Source organism: Cupressus sempervirens, chromosome 4 (genome assembly GCF_028749045.1).
Source record: "Cupressus sempervirens isolate cs-2001-9-10 chromosome 4, ASM2874904v1, whole genome shotgun sequence".
Classification (NCBI taxonomy): Eukaryota; Viridiplantae; Streptophyta; class Pinopsida; order Cupressales; family Cupressaceae; genus Cupressus; species Cupressus sempervirens.
This window is the reverse complement of record NC_143121.1, coordinates 395,784,593-395,805,000: the sequence shown is the minus strand read 5'-3', so window position 1 is coordinate 395,805,000 and position 20,408 is coordinate 395,784,593.

Below are 20,408 nucleotides of genomic sequence, written 5' to 3'. Positions count from 1 at the left end.
CATCCTCAAAATAAATTCAATAACTATGAGAAAATAATGCAAAATTAACACACTTATCATAATATATTCCTCATACATTTAATCTTCATATATCTCCCTTAGACTCTTAGACTTTCTTGTAAAAAAGGGAGGCAAGAGCAAGATCTAAATTTTTTGATTCGTTGCTTCTACTATTTTGGATGCTAGCTTGGGGTTGTCTTGAACTACTTGGAGTTGTTGCTCGCCATGTTAAGGGTTTCTTGCATTTCTTCCTTTGTCCAAAATCCATGTTTATTTCTTCATCATCCTACCCATCACCAATTTCTTCCTCTTACTCATCAATACTTGATACTTTTCCAAAAGTTCTTGAAGATTCATCAATCGAGCCATCCCATGACTAATTTTAAAGAAAATCCACATCTATTGAAATGGTGTTCTTTTTGGTGATAGGATCATACAATTTGTAAGCATTTTATTCAGAGCTATAACCTATGTAAATTAGCTTCACTTCTTTGTCATCTAGCTTTTTCCTTTGTTCCTTAAGCACATGTGCATATTCTACACATCTGAACACTCTCAAGTGCTCAACTGCCCATCTATTCCTTGACCAAGCTTCAAGAGGAATATTCTCACAAAATGACTTTGTAGGACACATGTTGATCAAATATATTGATGTTTCTATAGCTTCTCCCTAATATTTAGTTGGCAGCCCTTTTTCTTTCATGATGCTTCTTTCCATTTCTACAATGGTTTGGTTCTTTCTCTCAACCACCCTATTTTGCTATAGAGTATAACTGGTTGTAAGCTCTTTCTTGATGCCATTTTACCTACAAAAAATTACAAATAAATTGGATGTATAATCCCCTTCTCTATCTGATCTAAGGACCTTAACATAGTGTCCACATTCCTTTTCAACCTGGGCTTTAAATTCAACAAATTTATCAAATACCTTAAATTTGTTTTTCAAAAAATACACCCATTTCTTATGATTTATGTCATCTATGAATGTCATAAAATAATTACTCCCTCCAATAAAATTAGTTTTCATAGGGCCTACTAAATTAGAATGCACCAATTATAATGGTGCTCTATCCCTTCTAGAATTTTCATAATTAAAGGGAAGCCTATGTTGCTTACCCAAAATGTGAGCCTCACACTTGTCATATGAATTTTCAATGCTTGGCAAACCATCTACCATTCTTTTTTTGAACAAAAAATTTAAACCAAGAAGGTCAAAATATCCATACGTGAGATTCCAAAGCTTGGAGGAGTCTTCAATCATGCTCCTAAAAGCTAATTGCTGATGTAATATTCTACATGCCTACCTGGGAGGTGCAACACTAACTTGAGAAGAGAAGCATGTCTCTATCCTCAAAGGGAACATCAAATTCCTTTTCATTCAAATTGCAAAAAGTAATCTATTACTTCCATCCTTTTCATTAATGACACACTTGTCATTTTCCATTAGTACCTTGAATGCATTTTTGAGTGAGTTGTCCAACACTCATCATAATATACTTCATACTAGGAAAAAGGTGTATCTCCTCCTTCTCACCTTGCTTTGTGTAGACAATGATAGATCCTTTGCCCATTGGGAATGGCTCAATTATTTCTCATCTAAATTTTAGACTTAAAAGTCTTATCAATGAAAGAGAATAAACTTGCATTATTGGTTATGTGGTTTCTATAACTTCTATGTAGATACCATACCTAGAGGCTACCTTCTTCACCAATGTTACACATGATGAAATTTGTGGGATGATTTGCATTTCACAGTTTCACATCAGATTGATCACCCCACTTCTTCCAACATTCACTAGCATAATGTGCACACTTATGATAATAGTAGTATTCAACATTTCTTCTATTGGAGTTTTAATTCTTCTTAACTTCTCTAGAGTTATTTTGAGAGGTGCTTATACTCTCTTGGTTTCTTGCTCCTCCTAAGAATTTTGGATTAGAATTCTTTTGATCATTACTTCCATGACCTCTACTTCTTGACCCTATACTGGAGCCATTTCTTCCTCTCCCCCTGCCTCTTGAATTCTCTTCAGCCTTGAAAGACTACTCTTGGGAAGTTGTTGTTGATCTATTAATCTAGTGCTCATAGGTTTGAATAATTCTCATCAAGTCATCCATGGTCAATGTGGTGAGGTCATTTTCTTCCACAACGGTCATCATAAGTTTTTCATATTTTTGAGGTAAACTCCTAAACATCTTTTCAACAATCCTCTACTCTTCATAATCTTCTCTATCTAACTTGAGTTGGTTTACCAAAGTGGAGATTTGTGAGTTGAACTCTACATCTAAAGGTTCTTAAATTCTCTTTTGATCATTTTTAGCTTCACTACTCTTAACTTATTAGTTCCCTTGAATTTTTTCTCAAGGATATCCCATGCTTCTTTTAGATAATTGTTTGCTACAATCCTGGGTAAAACTATCTTTGTCATTGCTGCATCAATCAAACTTAATGCCTTTGCATCATTTCTCCTTGACTTGTTCAACTAAGTCTTCTATGAGTTTTTGAGGGAAGCATATAGTTTTGAGACTAGAACATCATTTAATCCATTGATCACAAACTCCCACAAGTCATTAGCTATTATTATGGTTTTCATCTTCTTTTTCCATGTACCATAATTATATTCATTAAAGGATGGTGGCTAGTACCACATATTTCCTACATCTTCTTCTATGTTAAATATACCTAGAAAAAAAAATTCCCTAACTCGCTATGGATGTGGGGCCTCAAAGCTCTAATACCATGTGAAACACAAATCACAACCGAAACTAGTCTACTTAGCAGCACAAAATACCAAGTGACATTTTTTCTCAGCACAAGAGGGTGCCAAGTTATAAGGAGACAATGTCAAGTTACTCCACACATGAAGAAGTGGAGTAAGCTTGGAAGAAATTGAGAAACTTGGCATAGTATATGTAAAGTGATCTTGGTAAAATGGATACTGAGTGACCTTGGTCACCATTGAAAGATGGAGCTTGACACAAAGAATGCTAAGTGAGCTTAGTCAACAATAGACATTAAGTGAACTCAGCAAGCACTGCAGAGAGAAAATTGGTGGACTTGATAAAGAAAACATATATTAAACAAACTAAATAATCTTTTTAAAAACTTCTTGTCTAAACATTTCCACCATTAAAAAATAGAGAGCATAACAATGAAGCTTCCAAGTATCAACTTCTAAAATACAAAATACCATGAAATAAGAAATGGAGAGGAGACAACAAAGATTTTTATGCCTTCTTTCTTTCTATTGAACTAAGTTAAACTATTACAACATCTAGGAGCATTCAACTTCAACCAAAAAACACTAGAAACTGCAAACTAATAAAACTAAACTCAAACTTAAACTTAAAATGCTAAGGGCTACATACAATGATCCTATAGCAATCACTCTTTTATAGGAAAAAAAAATACAAACTCACAAATAACAATGCAGTCAAGATCTATGCTATTGCAAACGCTATCTTCTTCTTGAACCTTCCTTCTATTCTTTAACCTTTGACTTGATTCATTGATCATCTTCCTTTTCTACTCTATGCTCTATCTGTGCTTTTCTTCTACTCTCTAATCTCTATCTTCCTTGGATTGAATGACATAGATTCATTCATTTTCACCTTACTACAAAAAAAATTCTCTCTCATTTTGGATTCCAAGTTCACTAACTGAGTTGAATGTTTTCAGGCAAGGAGGTGGATTTTTGGCTCTAGGGGCAACCTCAAAAATTCAATAAATTTCTTAACGGTCCATAGTATAATAGACATTGAAGTTGAAATCTAAATAAATATAGTGGATTCTTCATACCATCTTTTCCATGCATTGAGATTATGGCCATAAAGATTGGATTAGCCGCACTAAGATATCATTATTTGATTTGTCAAGTAGTTCTACCATCTAATCATTCATCATCACATATTAGAAGTAGTAGCCTCATCATGTAATATCATGATTCTATTTATTCTGAACACTTTGTTTACTAGTGAATAATAGGAGCATGTGTTTCATTCCCTGCTAACTCCTATTTTATGTGGAGCAATTTTGTGGTTTGTGTTTTGTTTATTGCACTATTGACAATAAAGGAAGATAGTCTACTTTATTGTAGCTACTAGAAAAAAGAGAAAATGGTTGTGTTTCCTATAGTGATCATATTTTTCAATTTATTATGTTTAATATTTTTCTTTGCTGTAATTTTCTTCATATGATCTTTGGGATTTGGTAGAAAGCAACATTGTAGAAATTTATTTTGTCCAGCCACAAGATCAAGCAAAGTATCAAACTTCCTGATTCAAGCAGGAAAAGGATGAGTTCAATTGTTGCCAGACCTTAATTTCTAATCCAACTAGAAATGGATGAGATACAATATTGTGCATTACCCATATGCATGACAATTAAAGGGTAATAGGAAGAGAAATACCATGTTCAATTGGTACAAAATATTAAGCTGTTGAAAATATAACATTTCAAAGGCAATAGGTATTTCAATTGTTTGTTTAATAAGTAGAAAGACTTCAAAAACAAATTCAATTATAACTTACAAGATTCTAATAAAAAAAATTTCATATAGAATAATCTCATTTAAAAAATTAAATGTCTCTGGAAAGCAAAGATTGTTCTAAAACACATAATGAATAAATATTAATTAATTTGTATTTTTTCTAAATGCAAACACAATTTATGGAGATAAATATATTACTGTAGTGAAATATGACAATTTATTTATATATATTACATATATTTTACTATTATTAATTTTCTCTACTATTAGTATTCAATAAATTTTACTTAACTATGATTAGTATGCACATCCTATATCTATTAATTTATCCACTTTAAATTAATTATAAAAATTTCATACTAATATGCCATAAAATTGAAAGTAGCCATAACTGCATTCTATAAAAAAATTCATATTTTCAATTAACTAATGTTTGTAATGATTTTTGAAACATTAAAACAAACAAAATTATCATTTTAGAACCATTAAAAAATGTATTACTCAATAGAAAGTTACAATGGATTTTTAGGTTATATATCTTCACATTGAGATTTACATCTAGTTTCATCATAAATAATATCTGACAACATAAACTCTGTGATGAACTTCTCTAATCTCTTACATATTGTATATCAACAAGGTCACCGACAGATATACATAGTGCAACAAAATAAAGAGGATCCTATGGACAGAAAAAACATCTTCAACCTATAAGAAGCAAGGTGTGTAACCTATAAGAAATAATTTGTATCATAATATAAAAAACTTTCTAATTAAATGATAGATTACTCATAGTATTTTTCATCAACAAGTACTAATTTATTTATTTTTAAGACATTATGAAAGGGCATTGAACATATTTGATATGTTTTATCAATTTTCTCCATGCTAAGTATATTGAAAACATTGTGTGTGTATGGTTAAATAAATGATTTCAACTATCTTGAAATAGATCCTCAATGAGAAAAGATTGAAAAGGAGAGAGATTTTTAATTTAAAAAACAAGATTTCAATTTGTATAGTATAAATTGAATGGAAATGTAATAACCCTCTAATATAGTAATCTAGGATATTGAAATAGGTGCTCGCAGTCTTTGGAATGGGTGTTAGTAAAGAAGATAGTTTCGATTAGTTCTCCTTGGAATGGGTGTTTAGAGTAGGAGCACACCTTGGAAACCTCCATTGTTTGCCTTGTACTTGAATCTAGCCAAGTCAAAAGCATATGTTTTTTTTTTAGACCTTAGGTCCCTTGCAGTGTTGGCTAGGTGAGTTAGTCTAATTAGTACTAGGGTCACACTAATAGCCTTTGTTAGTCATTTTTACATTCCTTAATGTTAGGAGTTAAGGAGTTTGAGTTTTTAAGGTGTCTTAGATTTAGAGCTTTGGGTGGTTTTGGAAATTCTATTATGGAATTAAAAGGATTTGGATCCTATAGAAATGGATGTTAGAGGTCCTAAAAATAAGGGTAGAGGCATAAATGCAAAGATGCCAAATGTTGCTAAAAAAGTTTTCATGACAACATTTGCAATTATTGAAAATGTTTAATGCAACATGGAAACTTTGGATTTCATAAGTTATGGGAGGTTATGATCAACTAACAAGCCCTATAGTGGTGGAGATAGAATATACATGTTCCAAGAGTCGAATTTGAGGAGGAGAGATTGAAGTTATTCTAATTTTGGGTGTGTGAAATATGATCCTAAACAATGTTACAATAATTTTGAATTTTGTAAATCACAGTGCTTAAAAATAGATTAAAAGACATGACTTATGGTAGTATAGTATTCTAGGTTCCATTTAAATATCTTTTCATTGAATAAGAAAGTTTCATAGAATAGTTTTAGGAGGTTAAATAAATTGTTTTTAGTTTTGGTAGTGTGCTAGTCTAGTAAAGACAATTTTTGCTTTTATGGATCTCACTTAAAATTCAACCCTTGGAACTTTGTAAATGTGGATGAATCTTAGAGTTGAGTAATTTGACATGATGTGTAGTCAAGTAGGACTCCAAATGAGTTATCTAACTAATTTTAATGTGAAGGCCTAGGTGAGCTAGGAAGGTCTAGTTGAGGGTTTGACAATCTTGAATTAGTGATTTCATGTAGGGGATGGAAGTACTAGACAAAAAAAAAAGTTCTAGAAAGGGGATAGTCATACCTTAACATATCCTAGAGATTGAGGCCTTACCAATCCATATAGGCAAGTTCTTAAACAAGTTTGTGGTCTAGTCCTAGGAAATATGTCTTTTAGTCCTATTTGCCTTAGAAAATAGGAAGTACCTGTACATACAGGTTAAGATTTGGAGACAAAAAATATATCTTAGATAAACCAAAATGGTTTCCTAATCTTGATTTTATTTGATTGTGTGTGTTAATTTTTTTTCAACAAACAAGAACTAGTGGAATTCAAGGGATAAGTGAATTAGGCTTAAATAGGCTTCTTGGAGGAAAAATCTTGAAATTGGTAAGGAAGAGATTTGAAGATCTTTCCAAATGGCCACAAATGGGAGAAAATGGATTAATCTTAGGATGATGGATGGCCTTGCATTCATGGATGAAGTTAGAGAGAATTTTGCACTTAGATCCTTTTAGGCAAGTGGAGAGGAGTACTTAAACATGGTGTTAGTATTCTGAGGGTAAGCACAAAGGATCAAACTCTTGGAGATCTGTTTGGATTGGTATTAGTTAATAACCTAAACATAATCAAGGACCTAGATGGATAGGTTCCTATAAGAGACAAGCTAAGTCTCTTGAGGAGTAGTGTAAGGAAGCCATAGAGCACATACATCATATTGGTATCAAAGCCCTATTTGATAAGGCTTATGGTTCATGTTTCATCTTACAGAATTAGTGGGAGATAATACACCAAGTGGAATAGTAGAATACACAACCTTGGTGACTAACATTGAGATATCCAAGAAGGTTGAAGAATAAGAAAAGACACTAAGTCATTAAGGGAGAGAATAGCTCAAATGGAGAAAATCTTGGGTAAAGTCCAAGACAAAGCTAATAGGGTCAAAGAGAAAATTTACATAAAGGAAGAAAAAGAAGCATGGGAGAAGGAATTAAAGTTGGAAGAAGAAGAACCACCCTTGACCCTATTCTTCTTGAAGAGCCATTCTTGAAGGCATTAAAAGAATTGAGTGATAAAACTCTAGAAGGAGCACCATTGTTTATTGGGAAAATGGATCCAGACTCAGTTGTGGACAAGATTGACAACATTGAGAACCATTTTGAATCTGATGGTATCTTTGAGGCACAAAATTTTGTGGTGGATAATTCTAGGTTAAGATATTTAGCTCTTACTTGGTGGAAGTTTGTACAAACTAAAAGAGAGAAGGATGGAAAAGGTCCTATTGTTATGTTAAAGGGCATGATAAACAAAGTGAAATAGACCTATCTTCCTAATGACTATGAAGTTTACCTTCATAGGAGGAGACAAAATCTTAGACAAAAATAGTTGGATGTCCAAGCATACATCGAGAATTTTTAGAAGCTATGTTTGAGATCCAAGGTGATTGAAGAGGAATGCATTAAGCTAGAAATGTACTTGAATGGCCTTAAATGGTCAATTGAAGAAGAGATGAGTGCATTGAACTTCAAAACCATTAGACAATGTTATAAGATGGCCTTGAATATAAAAAAGAAAAGAAAATTGAAGTAGGTAACTTCCGAAGGTAAAGTTAAAATCAAGGATAATAGAGGCCAAATATGTGGTTATGGTAAGAAAACTTTAGATACAAGGACTCAAAGTAAGGTAATATTCAGTGAACAATAAGAAGGAAGGTCAAGTAGAGTTACTAGAGGAAGAAACTCTAATTCTAGAGGAAGGAGTGGTTGACAAGGAGAAGAAGCAACTATTTTTCCAATATGGAATTTTACCATTGCAATCAAATGTAGTATCTAGCTTATAGATGTATGGAGAAAGGTGGTTCATCACAAGGAGGTGACTAGAGGGAAAACTTAGTGGAAGATGATTCTAATACAATAGACAAGCATGCTAAAGTACCACTAAATTTAGAAGAAGGAGAGAACCTCATGATGAGAAAAAATTTGATCAAAGAGCCAGTGAAGGAGGAGCCAAGAATAAAATATTTTTATTTAGGATAAAGTGCAAGATGACAAGAAAAGTGTGTAGAGTCATTATTGACTCAAGATCCACTAACAACATTGTGTCAAAGAAAGCAATCAGCAAGCTACAACTGACAAGAATACCTCACACTAATCCTTATAAGGTCACATGGCTAGATAAGGGCCAACATGTGTTATTGAATGAACAATCATGGGTGGAGTTCTCAATTGTAAAGTACAAAGACAAAGTTTTGTGTTATGTGTTGCCTATGGATGCATGTCATTTGCTTCTAGTTAGACCATGGCAATTTGACTGTCAAGCCATACATGATGGAGGAAAGAACTCCTATTCTTTCAAGAAGGACAATTTAACCTTCAAAATTTAGTCATTATTAGAGGATGTTGAATAAAATACAACTGGTCTAAATGTTCTCATGGTGATTAGAAAAGATTTCTTACAAATAGTGGAGAAAAGTGAAGGTGTGAGTTTAGCATTGGTGTTGAGGCCAAAGGAGGGAAATAAAGATAACGAGTTTAAGAAAAAAAAGTTACGTAAGCAAATTCAAGGGATGTTGCAATCTTACCAAGGTATTGTAAGTGATGGACAACCATCAACCTTACCCTCTAAAAGAGTTATAAGCCATAGGATAGACCTAATTCCAAGAGATACCCTACCTAACAAGGCAGCCTACAAGATCAACCCTCAATAAAATGAGGAAATAGCAAGACAAATACAAGAACTCTTAGACCAAGGTCTAATTAGGAAGTGTATTAGTCCATGTGTTGTAACTACTATATTTGCATGAAATAAAGGAGGAACCTAGGCTTTGTACAAATAAAAGAGCCATAAATACAATAATCATTAGGTAGAAGTTCCCTATTCCTAGGATTGAAGACCTAATGAACTGCCTAAGTAAAGCCAAGTACTATATCAAGATAGACTTGAAGAGTGGTTATCACCAAATAAAGATACATGAAGGAGATGAATGGAAAAAAATCTTCAAGACGAATGAAGGGTGACATGAATTTCTTGTCATGCCATTTGGATTGTCCAATGCCCCCTCCACATTCATGAGACTCATTAATGAAGTTCTTAAGGACTATATAGGAAAGTTTGTAGTTGTGTATCTAGATGATATACTAATCTATAAAAAAACAAGGAGTGAGCACATAGAACAACTTGACATTATTTTCAAGAAGCTTCATGAGGAGAAGCTAATGATCAACTTAGAGAAGTGTGAATTCATCAAAATAGACGTAGTGTACCTTGGGTTTTTACTAGCACATGGTCAACTAAAAATGAATACAAGTAAGGTTGAAGCTATCATGAATTGTCTTGATCCAAAGTCAACAACAAAGGTAAGAATTTTTAATGGTGTTGCACAATATTATAGGAAATTCATAAGACAATTTAGTGTAATTTGTGCTCCTATGTTAGATACTATCAAAGGAGGAATGAAAACCAAGATTGTGTGGAATGATGATACTAACAAGAGTTTTGAGTTACTCAAGGAAAAGAGAGCTACTCAACCTATTTTAGTGTTGCCTAGCTTTGAAAGGTTGTTCACTATTGAATGTGATGCTAGCAATGTAGCAATTGGGGTTATTCTAGGCCAAGATGGAAAACCAGTAACTTTTCATTCTAAAAAGTTAATTGAGGAAAAAAGAAAGTACTCCGTATATGATATAAAAATGTATGCATTAGTCCAAGCACTAAGAAAGTGGAGGCATTATCTACTTCCCAAGGAATTCATTCTATATTCAATCAACCAAGCACTTAGTTTCTTGAAATCACAAGAGAAGTTAAGTCACAAGCACATGAAGTGGGTTGAATATATACAAGCATACACCTTCAATATCAAACACAAGAAGGGTGTTCTAAAAAGGATACCAGATGCTTTATCTAGAAGGGAACTCTCACTCCAATAGGTTAAGTTTAAGAGGATGTGAATAGATGATTTCAAGGATCTATATGTAGATCATGAGGATTTTGCTGATATATATAAGTCATGTGCTGAATATAAGAATCATTTTCATACTAGTTATGTTGAGTATACTTTACAAAGTTGTCTTTTGTTTAAGGGGAATCAGTTGTATGTTCCTAGAGGCTCTATTAGAGATAATTTGAGACAAGAAAAGAATAATAGAGCTTTGAGTGGTCAGTTTGGGATCACTAAGACACAAGATCTTGTTTCAATGTTTTACAATTCACTTAGAATGACTCTAGATGTTAGGAGATATGTGGAAAGTTGTGTCATATGTCAAAAAGCTAAGGGAACTTCTACAAATGTTGGTTTTTACAAACCACTACCAATCCGTACTAGGCCTTGTGAATGTCTAAGAATGGATTTTGTAGCTGGGCTACCCAAGACAAGAGGAGGAATGGATACCGTGTATGTCATTGCAGATAGGTTTAGAAACATGGCTCATTTTGTGCCATTGAAGACCACTAGTGATGGCACTCACATAGCTTCCATATTCTTCAAATAAATAGTGAGAATCCTAATCAACATTGTGTCTACCATCGCAAAACCAATGTTCAAAGTGAGGTTGTAAATAGGGCCCTTGGAAATCTTCTAAGATATTTAACAAAGGAGTAAGGACAATAGTGGGATTAGTTGATTGGACAAGTTGAATATTCCTATAATGACATGATGAATAGATCCATAGGGAAGAGTCCATTTGTTTATGTACTACATCCTAGGGGTGTTATGAGTTGAGAGATTTGAAAGAGGGAGAGAAAGAAAGTGGATATTTTGAAGATTTTGCATATGCCATAAGAGAAATTCATGAGATAGCGAGGAAGACATTGGTAGAGAACACTATTTAACACAAAGCTAAAATGGATGAAACTAGAAGGGTAGTTTAGTTTAATGTTATGGATTCTATCATGGTGCACCCCAAAAAATCAAGGTTGAAGAAAGGAGTCCCTCACAAGTTGAAGATGAAGAGGATAGTACCATGTCCTATACTGGCTAAGTATGGTGACAATGCATTCAAAGTTGAGCTACTTGAAGATAGTGGATTGTCACCAATCTTGAAAATCATAGACTTATTCTATTATAAGGGACCAAAATAGGATAGTGACTAGAACATACATGAGGTGATCAAGGATGTTAAATACCTAAAACTACCTACTACTATAGGTATAGGATCAGACAAAATCTTGGACACAAGAGTTTACAAGAAGACTAGAAAAAAGGAATACTGTAAAACTTAGGGATAAATCCAAGTATCCTTAATTCAAGGGTGGATTGATCTTTTCATTTTGGCAAGGATGGTGCAAGAGCACACCTTGGAAACCTCCATTTTTTGGCTTGTACTTGACTCTAGCCAGGTCAAGAGCTTAGGTTAGTTTGTTTTAGACATTATAAGGTCTCTTGCAATGTTATCTAGGTGATTTTTTCATTGCGAACAAGGTCACACTAATAGCCATTATTAGTCACTTTTACATTCCTTAATGTTAGGAGTTAGGGAATTTGAGTTTTTAAGGTGTCTTAGATTTAGAGTTGTAAGTAGTTTTGGAAATGTTATCTGTTGGTGCTCAAAATTGCATTCCCATTTTGAGCATCCATTTGAAATTTTGAGAACGTCAAGCCCTATGAATGTCCATAATTGAATGTGCACTTGGTTTTCCATTTGGGATCCTTAAGATGTTCAATCTCTCTGACACTTTTCATTCAGTTTGCCTAAGCTTTCCATGATGATAATTTTTCATTCTGAGTTATATGACAAAGTCTTATTTTGAACAAATCCTAAATCTACTTTCTACCCCATTTAATATGCAGAATTCAGTCAAGAACCTATTACTTTATACAAATCCACCATGTCCTTTGAAATCCTTTAGCCCCTTCTCATTTTCTTGCTCAGGGCATACCTTTTTAAACCTTAGGAAAACTTGAAATAATGTTTTGATTAAATCTATTTTATGTTTAATATAATCAGGGTTTACACATTTTTAAATCCAAAAAGTTACTTTTCAAACTTACCATGCAAGTCTCGGCAATCATAGATCTTGTTCAGATTGACAGACCATGCATTCCCGCATTTTCAAAATGCGAGGCCATTACAAAATGCGAGAAAGCATGAAGAGGGAGGTTTTGGTCGAGTTTTCTATTTTTCCAGTTCCTAGAGCTCTGCTCAGGATGTGAAAACCACATACCCAGCATGTCTTGTATGAACACCATATGGATTTCACAGATAGTTTTGATATAGTAGTGTGATCTTGTATCTTGTTTTATGCATTCCTAATGTACTTATTTCAAGGAGATAAATACAGTGTGCAGAAGGTTTTGAATTTCAATATAATTCTGTCTCCTTTCTTGTTGAGTTTGTAATGTTATATGTTCAAGAACAAAGATCTTGAACCTATTTGTAATTGCTCGGTTGTATGTTTGAAGTTTGCTTGCCTTTAGCTCAAGGAATCATATAATTTCTTGTGGTTTCAGACAAGGTTGCAGATTCAACTAAGAAGGATATGAGAAAGTATGGGGTTATATCAGATATTGTTGTCTAATTCATAAGGTGAATAGATAGAACATGAATGTCTTAACGTATGCCATATGTTGATTTATGTTCAAGGATGCATAATTCTGGAGTGTAGGATTGTCCTAATGGATAAGGCACTGGTCATTTGTAGGATCATTAAAGTTTTGTTGTATATTGAACATGCTATCTTTTCTCAATATAAATCAATCTTTTTCCCTTCATGTTGAAGTGGACATAAAAGTTTTAAACCCTCACTCAGTTTATGAATAATATTGGTTTGCACCTAGCTATTGTAGAATCTAAGTTGTTTCATAAACCACTAGGAGATATTAGGGGTTTCATCTACTTTTCTAGATCTTGAAAGTGGTTATTTCACTGGTCGCATAGTCAGATCTAAAGAGGTTCACCTGCCTAGGTTTTGCAGAGCCTGAAGTGCAGAAGGAGTATAGCCTTATAGTTGGCCTGGTGTCTGAATGGATGTGTTAATAATGGGAGTTAGCTGCCCCTAGATGTGTTTTGTTCTCATCAGGGTAATTGGAAATGGGTAACATTTTCAAACACCAACAAAATGGGAACTCTGCTGGGGATTGTATTGAATCAGATTTAAGACAAACCTTGAGAATTTGAAAAGAAGAGATTCAATACAGTAGGAGAAGTGCATTAAAAAGTTTTAGTAGTAAGTTCTCTAATGTTCTTTTCAATTTTCTTACTCCAAATCATGCACCCCAGTAAGTTTTATCCCTTTACAATAGTATTTTTCAAGGTTGAATACAGATTATGTTGCTAAGATTGTTCATCTTCAGTCATGTCAACCAGTTGTTATTTTCAGAATATTGTTATTGTTCAGAGTCAGAATTGGTGAAAGATGTTTTCTCTCTTTTAAATGTTGTTAAAAGTTTTGCAATGTTTTCAAGTTGAATTTTCAATTCAGATCTGTAGTGTTATGAATCATGTTTAAAATCTTTCTCACAATGGTGAGCGGTGACTCTATCTAAAGGATCTCTAAATCATTGTAGATCAGTGATGTATAAATTGTTTTTGAGAGTTTTCAGTGGAATCAAGCAGATCTGAAAGTTAGATGAATTTGCAAGCAAGAAGAGAGATCTATTATAAGTTTCTGACAAATAAGTCAGGAAGTGTTGTTTGATCTATTATCACAAGAATTTTTAATGATAAAGATGAATCATAGCTGTGATTTCATTTCTCTCTTCAATGAGATGGTGACTCTGTAAGGTTATGATTAGTGGTGTGAGGAATTCATCTTACCACCAGGCCGATCAGCAGATTAGTGGTTTCATACAGCAACAGTTGAGGTATTTTATACTTTCATGCAATTTTCTTTCCCATGAAAGTTAGTTCTACATATGTATTCTCCATCAAGTGAAGTTTGAGCACTAAGAAGAGGAGAATAGTTTTGTGTTTTATACATTTCACTGGATTTGGTTTCAATTGTTGTTTTAAAGTTGTGAAGTGTATTTGAAGCATTCATTTAGTAGAGGGTTGTGAAGATCTGCTGCAAATTATGGATTCTGAAAGTATTTAGTGATGAATGAGTTTTGAGTTGAAGAATGTCGAGTTTCATCTCATCTAGTATGCAGCCTGTTAGTGAAATTCCTAGATCCATCTCTACCAAGAGGTATATGCCATTGAATTTTAATGGTATTCATGGTTTTCCAAATATTATGCCTTATGACCTCAGAAAGTATTTACCTAAGTTTAGTGGAAACCATGAAATTTCAGCCAGTCATCATGTTCAGTTGTTCAGTGACTTGGTTGGTGATTTTGAAATTGCTCATGAAGACATTCAAATGAAATTATTTGTTCAAACTTTAGAAGATGATGCTAGGGACTAGTTTTTGTTCTTACCAGCATGTTTAGTTTCATCTTGTGATGAATTAATGTTAGCCTTCATGATGCAGTTCGGGGAAAGAGTAAGCATCTCTGACTATTTTGAAAAGTTTTTGAAAATTCAAATCAGGAATGGTGAGTTAGTTCCTGAACTTAATATCAGATTTGCAAAGATTTTAAATGAAATTCCTGAAATTTACAAGCCAGATGATCAAATGTGTTTAGTGGTTTATCTCGGTGAATTTAATAAAAAGATGAACTATCTGTTGAGAGATAAGGAACCTAGAACTTGGCATCAGGCATTCATGATAGCAATAGAGATTGAGAATAACATAAAATATGGCTTAACTTAGAGTCACTTCTCTAGAAATGTTTGCCGTCAAGATGAGGTGCAAAGAACAAATCAATGTCATATAGAATGTTTAATTTCAGATGAGCAAATAAGCACTCCTGTTGTTGTAAATAGTTTTGTTGAAGATTTAGAAATAAAAACATGTGAACATGATATCTCTTTGTTGCAAAAGGGAAATGATTGCATTCGTGCTAAATTGAATGCACATGTTTATGGTATTACAATAGCAAATGATAGAATTGATTCATTTGATGAGTTATCTAGGCAAGATATAAATCCAATCATTCATTTTCCTATTGATGATTCGCATTGTGTTGAAAACATAATGAATCAGGAAGAGGAAAGGTATTTATCTTAGTATGAGGATGACGAACCTGGAACTGATGCATCAAGTGATCAAGATGAAATTGTTGATCCAACATATTGTGAAGAAGCATCATGTGAAGACAATGGTGACACCTTTTGCTCAGGTCAAGAAGAGGATTGTGATAGTACATATGCGTCTTCATGTGAACTAGATGCTGATTGGGAAGAAGAGAGCAATGACAGAAGTGAGTGTTCTCTTGCTAGTAAAGGTATGAGTACCATTTCTAAATCTGCAAATGAGTTTCCATTTCAAAATTGTGTAAATCAGTTTGAGATTAAAAGTTATGAAGAAAATTTGTCTACAAAATATGAAGACAAAGAGGTTATATATAAGGACATATTACCTAATTGTGTAGAAAAATGTCTTGAAGATGCATATAGTGATGATCAGAATGTGATTGATCCTGAGATTAATGCATCAGCACCTATTGGTAAGATAAATGATGATTTTCTTGCAAGACATTTGAATCACCTATATGGAGACAATGAAAGTAACTTTGATTTGTATTCTACATGCTTCGTTGATGGAGTGGATGTTGAGTCTTCATATGATTCTGATTTTTCTTCTTCATATGCTAAAAGTGTCCATGAAAGTGATGTTAGAAATGGTTTTAAATTTTTCACTAATCTGTTATATGGTGAGGAGCTTGATGTTGATCAACACATCACTTGTCCTAATGACTATGACGGCGCTTTGCATGGAATTATCAATCCTCTTTTTGAAGAGCACATGGACAATTCAGATTTAATTGAGAATGAGTTTAATGATGATATTTTATCCTACTATAGTAAGAGATCAGAATGTTCTTCCAAGTTTGACAGTGAATATGATCATGATGTTGCATCTGATTATGATAATAAGGTGTTTGATGAGACGGTTATTGAAAATTTGCCTATACCTTGCAATGATTTTTATGATGAATATTTTACTGTGATGACTAATCCACTTGCTGATCTCAAAAAATCATTTGAAGATCCTGGATTATTTTTAGATGTTGATATTGATAACATATGTGAGTATCAGTCAGATTGTTCATTTGATTCCTATATAGTTATGCAAAGGGATACACAGTTTGAAGGTATGTGTGATCTTTTTCCCCAAGTTGAATATGAAGCCTTCATATTCGAAAATGATAGCATGCATGAGTCATTAAATAAAGAGAGTTTTCAGTTTCAATCTGATATGTTCAAGCATGTTGATAAGAACTTTCGTAATGAGCAAATGGTTGAGGACGAAGCAAGTCTTTATATGCATTATGAAAGTAACAGTGATGATTTTGTTTTACCAAGTGATTTTTTATATAATGATAATATGATTGGTTAAATTGATAGGAGAAGAAATTGTAGTTTACCTCATGAAAGTTCAGATGAGAATCATGTTTATGATAGGGGTAAACAATTTTGTTGAAGTTCGGTGGCCCGAGGTCATCGTTTATAAATAGTAGAAGTAGTTGTTTCCTTGCTTTCAATAAGCTATTTGAGAGAAGTTTTGTTGTTTCAGGTATGTGGTTTACTTCTCCCAGAGATCTAGAATCTTACCATTCCCACAAGGGGCATGCTTCCCCAGACAGAGCCACTGTTGGCGCTCAAAATTGCATTCCCATTTTGAGCATCCATTTGAAATTTTGTGAAAGTCAAGCCCTATGAATGCCCATAATTGAATGTGCACTCGGCTGTCCATTTGAGATCCTTAAGATGTTCAATGTCTCTAACACTTTTCATTCAATTTTCCTAAGCCTTCCATTATGATAATTTGTCATTCTGAGTTATATGACAAAGTCTTATTTTGAACAAATCCTAAATCTGCTTTCTACCCCATTTAATATACAAAATTCAGTCAAGAACCTATTACTTTATACAAATCCACCACGTCCTTTGAAATCCTTTAGCCCCTTCTCATTTTCTTGCTTAGGGCATGCCTTTTTAAACCTTAGGAAAACTTGAAATAATGTTTTGATTAAATCTATTTTAAGTTTAAGGTAATCAGGGTTTACACATTTTTAAATCCAAAAAGTTGCTTTTCAAACTTACCATGCAAGTCTCGGTGATTGTAGATCTTGTTCAGATCGACAGACCATGCATTCCCACATTTTCAAAATGTGAGGCCATTACAAAATGCGAGAAAGTGCGAAGAGGGAGGTTTTGGTCGGGTTTTCTATTTTTCCAGTTCCTAGAGCTCTGCTCAGGTTGTAAAAACCACATACCCAGCATGTCTTTTATGAACAGCATATGGATTTCATAGATAGTTCTGATATAGTAGTGTGATCTTGTAACTTGTTTTATGCATTCCTAATGTACTTATTTCAAAGAGATAAATACAGTGTGTAGAAGGTTTTGAATTTCAATATAATTCTGTCTCCTTTCTTGTTGAGTTTGTAATGTTATATGTTCAAGAACAAAGATCTTGAACCTATTTGCAATTGTTCGGTTGTATGTTTGAAGTTTTTTTGCCTTTAACTCAAGGAGTCATATAATTTCTTGTGGTTTCAGACAAGGTAGTAGATTCAACTAAGAAGGATATGAGAAAGTATGGGGTTATATTGGATATTGTTGTCTAATTCATAAGGTGAACAGATTGAACATGAATGTCTTAACGTATGCCATATGTTGATTTATGTTCAAGGATGCATAATTCTGGAGTGTAGGATTTCCCTAATGGATAAGGCATTGGTCGTTTGTAGGATCATTAAAGTTTTGTTGCATATTGAACATGTTGTCTTTTCTTAATATAAATCAATCTTTTTCCCTTCATGTTGAAGTGGACATAAAAGTTTTAAACCCTCACTCAGTTTATGAATAATATCGGTTTGCACCTAGCTATTGTAGAATCTAAGTTGTTTCATAAACCACTAGGAGATATTAGGGGTTTCATTTGCTTTTCTAGATCCTGAAAGTGGTTATTGCACTAGTCGCATAGTTAGATCTAAAGAGGTTCACCCACCTAGGTTTTGCAGAGACTAAAGTGCAAAAGGAGTATAGCCTTATAGTTGGCCTGGTGTCTGAATGGATGTGTTAATAATGGGAGTTAGCTGCCCCTAGATGCGTTTTGTTCTCATCAGGATAATTGGAAATAGGTAAAATTTTCAAACACCAACATTATCATGGGCTTAAAAAGTTTTGGATCCTTCAGACAATGAGGTTAGTTGTCCTAGAAACTAGGGTAGAGGCATAAGCGCAAAGATGCTAAATGTTGCTCAAAAAATTGTCATGTCAACATTTGCAATTATTGCAAATGTTGCATACAACATGGAAACTTTGGATTCCATAAGTTATGGGAGATTATGTTCAACTAAAAATCCATATAATGGTGGAGATAGAATTTATGTGAGCCAACACTCAAATATAAGGAGGAGAGATTAAAGTTATTGTAATTTTGGGTGTGTGAAATACAATACTGAATAGTCTTACAACAATTTTGAGTTTTGTAATCATAGTGCTTTAAAATGGATTAAAAGAATCAATTTAGTGGGAGAATAGTATTCTAGGTTATATTTTAAGAGTTTTTCATTCAATAAAAAAGTTTCTTAGAATATCTTTAGGAGGTTAAATAAATTGGTTTTAGTTTTGACAGTGTGCTAGTCTACTACAGACAATTTTTGATTTTATGGCTCTCACCTAAGATTCAACCCATGGAACTTTGTAAATTTGGATGAATATTATAGTGGAGCCATTTTACATCATTTATAGTCAAGTAGGAGTAAAGAGGATTTGTCTAACTAATTTTAATTTTAAGCCCTAGGCAAGCTAGGAGTGTTTGACAGTGCTAAATTAGTGAATTCATGTAGGGGATGGAAGAACTATTCAAAAAAAGTATAGTTCCAAAAAGCAAATAATAATATCTTGACATATCCTAGAGATTGAGGCCTTACCAATCTATATAGGCATGTTCTTAAACAATTTTGTGGCCTACTCCTAAGAAATAGGCCTTTTAGTAGTATTTTCCCTACATAATAAGTACATGTATGAATAGCTTAGAGTTTTGAGAAAAAAAAAATCTCTTAGAGAATCCCAAAGGGTGTCCTACTCTAGATTTTATTTGATATAGTTTATGGAAATTTTTTGTAAGAAAGAGGAATTAATGGATTTCAAGGGATAACTGTATTAGGCCTAAATAGGCTTCTTGGAGGCAAAATCTTGAAATTAGTAAGGAAGAGATCTAAATATCTTTCCAAATGTCCACAAATAGGAGAAAATGGAGTAAGCTTGAGATGATGGATGGATTTGCATTGATGGATGAAGTTATAGCTAATTTTTCACTTAGATTCTTCTAAGCGAGTGTGGAGAAGAGTACTTAAATAGGATGTTAGTCTTTTGAGGGTAAGCACAAAGGATCCAACTGTTGGAGAGGAGTTTGGATTGGAGTTAGTTAATCACCTAAAACCAATCAGGGACCTAGGTGGATAGGTTCCCAGAAGATACAAGCTAATCCTCTTGAGGAGCAATGCAATCCACCCTTGGAACACATACATCAATGTTGCTAAAATTGTAAGGGTATAGTGATCTTATAGTGGGTTCTCTAAATTTTTGTTATGTGAGAAAATTTGGCTATGCTTATAAGGCCTAATGTATGCTACGTTTGGAACAATTTCTAAGGACGCAAAATTTTTCTTGAGAATAATATTTTTTTTCATTCTGATGGGTTTTTTTCTATAAATATTGTAGACCCTATCTATAGTTTTCTTTCAGTTATATTCTTGAACTCTATTAGGTCAATTTTCATTATTATGTAATTTGATTTAGTAGTACTTGGTTCCCTAGTGGGTTGATAATATTTTCATGTTGAATTCATACATTTGA